The sequence below is a fragment of the Herpailurus yagouaroundi genome, unplaced genomic scaffold (genome assembly GCF_014898765.1).
Source record: "Herpailurus yagouaroundi ecotype Mexico unplaced genomic scaffold, PumYag 29, whole genome shotgun sequence".
Classification (NCBI taxonomy): domain Eukaryota; kingdom Metazoa; phylum Chordata; class Mammalia; order Carnivora; family Felidae; genus Herpailurus; species Herpailurus yagouaroundi.
In genome coordinates, this window is record NW_024412377.1 from 114,887,350 (window position 1) to 114,896,503 (window position 9,154).

Sequence of the window (9,154 nt, forward strand, 5' to 3'; positions counted from 1 at the left end):
CACATTGCCAATTCTGTTCTTCGTTGTCTCTATCATGGATTTCAGTTCTGCTTTTTCAGTCATTTCACCTACCTCCCTTTTCTTTTCATCCCATTGTCTTTCCATCTCCATCTATCCTATGCTCTTCTGAATTTGTTTCAAAGAGGTCAGTTACTTTGCATTCTTTTGAGCAGGAAAAATTTCCCAAACTTTAACCACCACCCACCCCCGCCTCCCCCGGATTCCTACTGATTATCTGAGTCTGAGGATGTTGCCCCTTCTCTTGTTTTTGGTATTTTTCCACCGGCTTCATTTTACTATATGTTGATTATCCTATGTATCCTTTAAAGAAGCAAGATTCATTCAGTGGTCTTACTTGGGTGTGTCTTGCCCTCATGCTGCTCTCTCTTCACTTGGGGGATGGTAGGGTCCACAAGTCAGATCTACAGAGAGTGGCTGGTAGATATGCACCACTCCCAGCCCAGTTCAAGTAGTTTTCCACCAAATGTCTCTGCTGGAAGGTGGTGGAATCTTCCATACCTATTTGTTTGCCCTCTCATCCTCTGAACAGATGTAGTTCTTAAAAGATTACCATCTCAAGCACACATTTGTCAAAGGCTCCTGCTCTCTCACTGCCCCCATTTCTAGGATTCTCCTTGAGTGGCAGTCACATCACAGCTATGCTGAGCTTTCTATCTAATGGTTCTCTAGTTACTAATTAGATCATCATGTAAAAACATTTGTGTTGGGCCATCTGGGTGGCTCAGTCTGTTAAGCATCTGACTTTGGCTCAGGTCATGATCTCACAGTTTGTGAATTCAAACCCAGCCCTGGGCTCGCTGATGTCAGTGCAGAGCCTGCTTTGGATCCTCTGTCTCCCTCTCTGCCCCTCCCCTACTCATGTACACCTGCACTCTCTCTCTTTCTCAAAAATGAAAAATTTTTTAATGTTTTTACTTATTTTTGAAGGAGAGAGAGAGAGACAGAGCATGAGTGGGGGAGGGGCAGAGAGAGAGGGAGACACAGAATCTGAAGCAGGCTCCAGGCTCTGAGCTGTCAGCACAGAGCCTAATGCAGGACTCAAACTCACGAACTGTGAGATCATGACCTGAGCCGAAGTCAGATGCTTAACCAACTGAGCCACCCAGGTGTTCAGAGTGTCTGCTGTCATTTGGCATCCCATTTGTGCTTGCCCTTCAGCATCACTCCATATTTCAAGCATGGTCACTAAGTGACCCAAGTGGTCAGCATTATCTGCAGTGCTCCAAACAACCTTACCTGACTCCAGATGAGTCAGGTGTTCTTGTCCTTGAACTTCAGGGGAAACTGGCATGGAGGGACATGGTGATTCATCTGCTTAATTGGTGGGCATCTGTGGTTCCCTTGCTTCCCCTCCAGTGCTTTTTACCTTGGCATTGTGCTGTCAGTTTGCCCATCCCCTGAGATTAGTTGGGCTGTGGTGGAAGGTCAGTTTAGATGAGTCGTTTAAACATTTGAATTGCCTCTCTGCTGCTTAGAAAGTGCCCTGAATGCAGGCTTCGCTACTGAGCATTTGAGGTGTGGTGCTGAACAAAACTGCACACCATGGAGCCTGCCCCCAAAGCCCTGTGTCATGTGTTTACCATTCGGGCTCTGTAAGTCTTAATCCACTTCATCCTCAATACCAGCTTAGTCAGTATGAAGTGCTTCTAATAATAGCAGCAGATGAGCATACACAATACCTGTCATCTTGAAGGTGCTTTAGAAAACTATGCGCAGGTGTTTCTGTGTTTGTCTGGTCATAACTTTAACTTTGCATCTGGAACTATATGTGCATGATGACGTACATGGAAATATTTAGTAACTGGGAAGTCATGTGGTTATACCTGAGAGGTCCAGTAGAGAATTTAACTAGGCCCAGCTAACCCCATTAGACGCATCACCCGCCATGAACTTGCATTTCTAGGAGAATGGAAACCGGCCTTTACTAAGCTTGCTTTAAGAATCTTTTGGTTTCCATGGAGTTTAGAACTATAATGGTCTAGCAGGTGCAGAGGAAGCCAGCTGTGAAAGGGTTAATAGGTCAGGCAGCCTAAGGGCTAATATTAGAAACTCATAAACTCATCATTTGTTGGACTTACAGAAATGAAAGCTGGTAGGAAAAAGGAAGGAGAGAACGAAGGACAGCGAGACATAGAGTTAAAATCTCATTGTTTGTCTTTCAGGAAAGGGGCCATTTAAAGTATTGATTGAAGAGATCCTGAGGCCAGTGGGTTCCCAGGGGGTGAGGAAAGTAAACAAGACAATTCGCTGGCAAAGAAAATGCAGCTGAACTGCTATGCGATCCAGGAGGGCTGGGAGGCGCTTTAGCCCTCCTCATTCTGCAGATGAGATGCAGTTCTTTGCCCAGAGGCCCCCTTCAAATATGAAAGACTGAGACAGAAGTAGTGGGGTCTGCAGAAGAAGGATGATGACACAGAGAGACGAAAAGGGAATCTGAGATGAACTAGTTACTTCAAGTTCCTGAAACGGAAATACACATAACATATTAAAAATATAAACATATGCAATATTTAAACATCTGTGACCCTTCCAGGGGAAAATTCCAATTCAATGATTTCACTCCATGAATAAATCCACGTTGTCACTTATTTTGGTAAATAAAAATTTTATTCAAGTCTATTTAGGAACCTTTTCCTATTTTACATCCCCACTGGTTTGAAGACTTACGTAAAACCGGTTCTCTGCAGCTGCTTCTCATTTTGATCTCCACACTATGACAATTCAGTTGCTAGTCAATCACAGAAAGAGGACAAATCTTTTGACAAGGGGCCTAAAGGTAGAAAGCCATTGTAACGTTTACTATACAAGTCATACTTCTGGAGGGGAATATGCATGGTATCAAAAGAATTGCAGTAGGTAGGGCGGTTTCAAGTTTCACTTCCTTCTTCAGCTGTAATTTTAGAGGAGTGCCACGCTAAGTCATAAAACCAGAATTACACACTAAATTGTACTCACAGGCTTGGCTATGATTACACGGGTTTCTGGAGTGACTAAATATTTTCATTGACTTTAAGTGGCTAAATTGTGTATTTCTTTTTTTTTTCCTTCAGATTTATATTATGGAAAATTTTAAACATCAGAAAAGTTGAAGGAATACTAAAGTGAACACCCATGTACCTTCTTTGTAGATTCAGGAATAGTTAATATTTTGCTATATTTGTTTTTTCTTTCTCTGAACTTTATATATATTTATACCCTTTGAAATTAAGTTGTAGTTATCATGACATTTTACTCCTAAATACCGCACCAACCTTGGCACTTATCATGCCATTAGAAAGTGAGAACTTTTGAATAGGTAAAGTCAGGTTTTGTTTAGAAAAGGTGGGCAAGGGGCACCTGGCTGGCTCAGTAGGTCCAACTTCGGCTCAGGTCATGATCTCGCGGTTCGTGAGTTTGAGCCCCGCTCAGGCTCTGTGCTGACAGCTCGGAGCCTGGAGCCTGCTTCAGACTGTTTCTCCATGTCTTTCTGTCCCTGCTCCGCTTGAGTTCTGTCCCTCTCTCTTTCTCTCTCAAAAATAAATAAACTCTAAAAAAATTAAAAAGAAAAAAGAAAAGGTGGACAAGATGAATTGTCAGCATAGCTTCTTCTGGTAATGGAGGTTTCTAGCACTTAGCTAATTCTCACATTGATTTTCTGATACATGGTGCCGTTTTATGAAGCATGCATAATAAATTCCTTCTTGCTAGTTCTTGTTTCAATAATTTCAAAAGAGACAAAGAAAATCCATTTTAAGTCTGTAATGTCCATTTTCTTCATGGTTTACTTCAAAAACATCTTTATTACAATGTTCTCTTGTACACTCTAGAAGACAGAACTTGCTTTTTTCCTCCCAACATAGGAAGTACTACTAGAATTATTTTGTAATATGTATTTGAGTCTGCTAAGGAGAGAGTGAAGATCTCTTTAAAAGATCTCTTTTAAGTTAAGATCTTTCATTATTTTTCTTGTGACTTGAACCATCTTCCAAGGTGGAAGATGTTAAACATCACATTAATACTTGCTGGTGATTGTAAAACATTACTGTATGCTACATCATGATAATGGTTATCTTCTCCAGAAAAATAATTATATTCCTTTAGTGTACTCATAAATATCTCTGCAATTTTTAACTGGTGTTTTGTTCCCAGCCCATCTAGTACACAAGTTCAGATCATAGTACCAATTAATCAGTGGCTAGATTATAGAAGATAGAAAGTATTCATTAGGAAGCTCCAGGTGTCCTGTCCTTGTTTCAGAACACACCAGAGAATTTAATTCAAAGTTCTGAAAAAATAGTTGTAAAAATTTTTTGACAGATGAGATATGAACTTAATGAACCAGCTACGGAACAACACTCTCTGCTATGTCAAAGTACTCTCTGGAACTTTTCTATCAACCCGCTCTCCCTCACAACAGGTCAACATGTGGCACCTGTGACAAATCCTCAACGATATTGATTTAAAATTGGACAAAAGCTATTGTAATTGGATAATAATAATATGTAAAATGGAGTAAGAGCCAGCTGTTTTAGGTAAAAAAGAAGTTAAGCTTAATATTAAGCACTCAAGAGCCTGGCTCTGTATCATGTGTCTTGCTGCAATTCATGTAGACAGTCCAGTCCAGGGGTTCTTAAAGTTCAGGGTGCCTAAGGATGACTAAATGCCTGTCAAAATGCATCTTCCTTGGGGTGCCTGTGTGGCTCAGTTAAGTGTCTGACTCTTGGTTTCGGTTCAAGTCACGATCTCGCAGTTTGCAGGATCAAATCCGGTTGTTGGGCTCTGTGCTGACAGTGCAGAGCTTGCTTGGGATTCTCTCCTTCTCTCTGCCCCTCCCCCCACCAAAAAAAATGGGGGCACCTGGGTAGCCTCCAATTCTTGACTTTGGCTTATGTCATCATCTCACAGTTTGTGAATTAGAGCCCCATGTCAGGCTCTCTGCTGTCAGCACAGAGCCTGCTTAGGATTCTCTCTCTCCCTCTCTCTGCCCCTCCCTCGCTCGTGCATGTGCTTTCTGTCTCTCTCTCTCTCTCTCTCAAAATAAATAAATAGGGGCATCTGGGTGGCTCAGTTGATTAAGTGTCAGACTTTAGCGCAGGTCATGATCTCACAGTTTGTGAGTTCGAGCTCCATGTCTGCTCCAGGCTGACAGTACACAGCCTACTTGGGATTCTCTCTCTCCCTCTCTCTCTGCTCCTCCCCCACTGTGCTTTCTGTCTCTCTCAAAATAAAAACATTAAAAAAAATCAAAATAAGCATTAAAAATTAGTTAATTAACATAAAACAAAAACAAAATGCTGATTCACTGCTGATCTTAGAGGCTCTGATTTGGCAGATGAAGAGTGGAGCCCAGGCATCTGCATTCTGTTCAGTTCCCCACATGATTATGATGGAGACCATAATGGAACATGCTTTGACTTATATTGTTACCATCAACTAAGATGCCAAGAGGGTGGGTCATTGCTAAGCCTGATCCATTATGTATGAACTGACTTAATGCTTGTCTTTGCTGGTTGACCAGTACTAATGGTCTCCATTGCATCCAAGATCAGTCACTGCTCAGAAGGAACAAAGGACTGGTATGCTGTAACTAACAATCACTGTGTGAGCTGACTCTGAAAAGGATACTTTGTTCTCCTGTTAGCTCTGAAACAAACTTTTATGACAGGACACCAGCCCAGTAGTATTTAAACAAAATTCTGTGTGTTTGTGTATGTATGTATGTGTGTGCATATGCATGGGCACAGCTACTGGACCCAAAATTAGTATTTCAAGGGTCTACCCTACACTCCTGATTTAGCTCCGCTATAATGTGGCATATGCACTCATAAAAATCACTATGCTATGCACAACAGTGCAAGAGAAATGAAAGGGTTTATGGGAAAAGATGGGATCAGAGAGACAACATTTCAGAACTTCATCAATGACACATTAAAGAAAAAGTATAGGAACCTAATAAAAATGCTAGCACAGTTTTACACATGTTAAATGGTTAAAAAATTCATAAGTAGCCTCATAACTTAAGAAATTCATAGGCAGCCAAAACAGAGGATGGAAAATGGAGAAAAAGAAGTTTTCTGGAGAAAAGAAATGGAGAATGGAGAATGGAGAAAAGAAGGTTTCTGCTGTGCCAGAAACCATTAAGAAAAAGTATTGCAGTGCTGAAGATCAAGCACCTGAGAAAAATGCTCAAAAGATGCTTCCCAAGGCAAGGATGAAGCTTATCTATGAAAAAGCTAAGCACTAGAATAGGGAAGATGTATAGAAGTAAGATTCGAATTGTGAGGATTGGCAAGAAATGCAAACAACTTCTATGTAATGTGGAACCCAAGTGGGCATTTGTTTTCAGGATCAGAGATATCCGCGGTGTGAGCCCAAAAATCCAAAAGGTGTTGACACTTTATCTTTGTCAGTTCTTCAGTGGCACCTTTGTTAAGCTCAGCAAGGCTTCAGTTAACATGCTGAGGATGGTGGAGCCATATACTGCATGGGGTACCCAAACCCGAGATCAGTAAATAAATTGATCTGCCAGCATAGTCATGGCAAAATCAACAAAAAGTCAATTGTGCTGACAGATAACACTTTGATTGCTCAAACTCTTGGGGAAAAGGGCATCATCTACATGGAGGGTCTTATTCATGAGGTCTGTCCTGTTGGAAAATATTTCAGAGAAGCAAACAACTTCCTGCAGCCCTTCAAATTATCTTCTCCCCGAGGAAGAATGAAGAAAAAGATCACCGATATTGTAGAAGGTAGAGATGGTGACCAACAGGGAAGACCAGATTAACAGACGTGTTAGAAGGATGAACTAAGGTGTCTCCCATGATTATTTTTATAATCTGTTCAGTTAATAAACGGTGACCACTTCCAAGTTAGAAAAAAAAGGGAAATTCATAAATAATAAAGTAAACATGGCACTTTATCTTAAAAAGACTTCAATGAGGACGTGAATGTTGAAAGGGTAGCAGCTTGTGACTCACTGTAAAGGGGTAGGAAGGTAGGTTATGTAAAGTCAGAGGAAAAATTTAACACCAGACTTGGATGGGACAACATAACACACAGAGCGCACAGAGTTAGCTGGTAGAGCGTTAAGCATCTGTGCACATGTGCATATGCGTTTTGAGTGTCCCACACTGCTGGGTTCAGCTGAGCCAAGTTTTCTGTTTTCATCCAGTTTCTCACTTGTAAGATAGGCAAGGGTAAATGCGCACCATCCTCATATTGTTTCCTAACATATGAATCACCCTGGACCATATTTGTGTTTTCAAGGCAAGCATTATTGCAGAACTGACTCTGCCTGTAAGGAGTTCACATCAAAAGTAATAGTTTCAAGTTGTCAAGACTCTGCCAGTAGTAAGGAGGTCATTAGTGGCATATAGGGCCTGATGTCTAAGAGGCTTTGGGAACTGAAAATATGAAGATTGAGGTAGTGGTGTTCCCTTCTACTTTCTGGGCTGTCCACGTGGTCATGAAAGATATCTTAGAGCTATTATCTCAGAGTCTCATGGGTGTTATCTTTTTCCATATTTTCGTAGACTAACCTAGACTAACAATTACCCAAGGGTTTAGGATATCTAGGTATAGAAAATAAAAAACATTAGAGTAGGTTTCAGAGGATTCACATTTTATGCTTAGCTTTGCAAGCTATCTGACTGAAAGCAAGGCCCTTTATTTCTCTTGGATTCATTTCCTCATCTGAAAAAAAAAAAAAAACTAAACTGCATTTTCTTTCTCAAAGTTCCTTCCTGGCTCCAATATCTTTTGACTTTGAGACCTTCTATGTTGATTAAATGTAGAGAAAATGAACACTGTTTGACCTCTTCAGAACACACCACGTGGCTCAGCAATATTTTTTTTCTCATCCCAGGTTGTCTTCCTTGGTCATTTCCCAAAGTGAAAAATTCCAAATGGTTATGCCCCTCCATCTCTGCCTCCACCATCAGGTGGAATTTACTGAGGCAGATTGAGTCTGAGCTTATAAAACTTGTTTATTTATTTTGTTAACAGTTTTATTGAAGTAAAATGGATATGCCATAAGCATATTTAGAGTATACAATTTGGAAAGTTTTGACATATGCACACACCCATGAAACCACCCCTACTACCATCAAGATAAGGAAGCTGTCTAACACCTCCAGCTATTTGCTCATGCCCCTTTGTAGTTAATTCCTTCCTGTCCTGTTCCTCCTCCTTTCTTTCTATGCCCAGGCAACCACCGATCTGCTTTCTGTCAGTACAGACTAGTTTGTATTGTCTGGAATGGTATGTAAATGAAATCATACAGTATGCACTATTGTTTTGTCTGGTTTCTTTCACTTGGCATAATTATTTTGAGATCTATCCATGTTCCTTTTGTTAATAAAAAGGACTAATAAAAGGAGGGAGATAGTAGTCTATCACATGGATATACCACAATTTGTTTATACATATTTACCTGTTGATGCACATTTGGGTTGTTTCCAGGATTTTAGCCATTACAAATAAAATTGTTATAAATATTTTTTTACAAGTCTTTGTATGGATATCTGCTTTCATTTCTCTTGTGTAAATTCTTTAGACGTCAAAAGGCTAAAGCATATATGGTAAGAATATATTTCACTTCTTTAGAAACTCCCCAACTGTTTTGCAAAGTCGTTTTACCATTTACATTTCCGTTAGCTCTATATGAAAATTCCAAATTTTCCATATCCTTGCCAAAACTTAGTATGGTCAGTATTTTTAAATTTTGCCATCTAATAGGTATGTTGTGATCTCTCATTGTGGTTTTAATTTGCATTTCCCCAATGACTAACGATGTTGAGCATCTTTTCATATGCTTATTTTCCATCTGTTTATCTTCTTTGGGGAAAGTCTGTTCAAACATTTTGCCCCATTTAAAAAACTGGGTTGTTTTCTATTTATTAAGTTTGCTTTAAATTGTGATAAAATAGGGGTGCCTTGGTGGCTCAGTTGGTTAAACCTCTGACTTCAGCTCAGGTCATGATCATGTGGTTTAAGAGTTCGAGGGGCGCCTGGGTTGCGCAGTCGGTTAAGTGTCTGACTTCAGCCAGGTCACGATCTGGCGATCCGTGAGTTCGAGCCCCGCGTCAGGCTCTGGGCTGATGGCTCAGAGCCTGGAGCCTGTTTCCGATTCTGTGTCTCCCTCTCTCTCTGCCCC

At 40.6% G+C, this 9,154-nt stretch overlaps 1 pseudogene; it reads left to right on the plus strand.

Moving 5' to 3' along the window:
- The first annotated feature begins 5,862 nt into the window (after positions 1–5,862).
- LOC121015671 (60S ribosomal protein L7-like) lies at positions 5,863–6,809 on the plus strand (annotated as a pseudogene).
- Positions 6,810–9,154: the final 2,345 nt, after the last annotated feature.